Source organism: Sinocyclocheilus anshuiensis, unplaced genomic scaffold, assembly GCF_001515605.1.
Source record: "Sinocyclocheilus anshuiensis isolate Anshui unplaced genomic scaffold, SAMN03320099.WGS_v1.1 scaffold1932, whole genome shotgun sequence".
Taxonomy (NCBI): Eukaryota; Metazoa; Chordata; class Actinopteri; order Cypriniformes; family Cyprinidae; genus Sinocyclocheilus; species Sinocyclocheilus anshuiensis.
The window spans coordinates 486,763-488,075 of NW_015555985.1; the positions used below are offsets into that span (position 1 = coordinate 486,763).

General features: G+C 39.8%; 1 protein-coding gene across 2 annotated transcripts in view; it reads left to right on the plus strand.

Moving 5' to 3' along the window:
* The window catches only part of LOC107676093 (protein phosphatase 1 regulatory subunit 1C-like), a 31,688-nt gene that overhangs the window by 29,886 nt on the left and 489 nt on the right, over positions 1-1,313 (plus strand). The gene's annotated exons all lie outside the window — the stretch shown is intronic.

Genomic DNA, 1,313 nt, shown 5'->3' on the forward strand with positions numbered 1-1,313 from the left:
CCATAGTCCAGTGTTTCCCAGGCGGCATATATATACAAACTCATTCTCTGCCAGCAGGAGGCGCTGTTGGAGTGGAAGATATCAAGGTTTCCCCGGTAACGGCTGTACGCAAAGCAGCGCTCCGCTCAAAAAAACACTGCTTTATCAGACATTACATGCAAGATTAAATGAAAATGACATCCATTTTTCTGAAGACAGTCGATTTTCTTCAGAAATACAGTGATATAAAAACACTCAATGTATGGTAAACACTGTAGTCTCATAATTGAAGTGTAAATTCTGCAGATTACATCATTGTCCAGTATTGTACTGTCAGCAATTTATTATAAAAACGTTTTCATAATTGTAACATACATATTTACATACATAATTATTCAGGTGCATGTGTAATAACTTGCGAAAACTTGAGGCTACAGCAGCACTTCTTCTTCCTCATCATCTTGTCTGATGCACTCAACCAAGCGTTCTAACCAGGACCTCGCACCTCCCCACCCCCCAACCATTCGAATTTCCATAGGCGGAAATTATTTTAATGATATTCTAATGGGCCGCTTTGTGATATCCCAAAACCCGGAAAACAAAGGCTGTAGTCCAAACGAGCCGTTCGTTGTAGTTCTTGAAAAGGGATTTTTAAAAAAACGAAATATCTCCCTTTGGAGTGGACTTTGAGATTTGTAAGTTTGAAGATCTTTTTATGCCCAAACATACACACTACACACTGACTAAATTTCAAAAAGTGAAAAAGCATAATAGGACCCCTTTAAAAATACTTTATGACATGACACCCATATCTGGTAGCTACTTACCTAAAATGACGGGTTTGTGATGTGTGTTGTTAATAGATTACAGTACCATTAGGCTACTTTCAGCCTTGGTTCACCCTCCGCCGGACAGCTAGTTTTCTATCACATAGCCACGCAATGCCGCTCGTTTTAATTTGTGTCGGTAGTTTTGGTAACTCACAGACTGGAGGCGTGAGCTGTCTGATCTGCTCCCGTCAGTTTTATATTCTCAAATGATACGCTTGCTACTCAGGTTGTTCTGCTATCGGTTAACTAAAATATAACGGCTGCAATCGTGTCACGTTAACTTACAAAATAAATTCTACTGTTATCGACATCATCGTCTAATTTAGTCAATGTCACTATGGTTACAGCCAGGTAATAGTCAAGTCTAGCGCGAGAACAAAGGGGATTGACATCGGTTTGTTCATACAGTACTGTTAATACGGTTCAGTGTTCATACACTCTAAAAAATGCTGGGTTAAATACAACCCAGTGCTGGGTAAAATAGGGACAAACCCAGCAATTGGG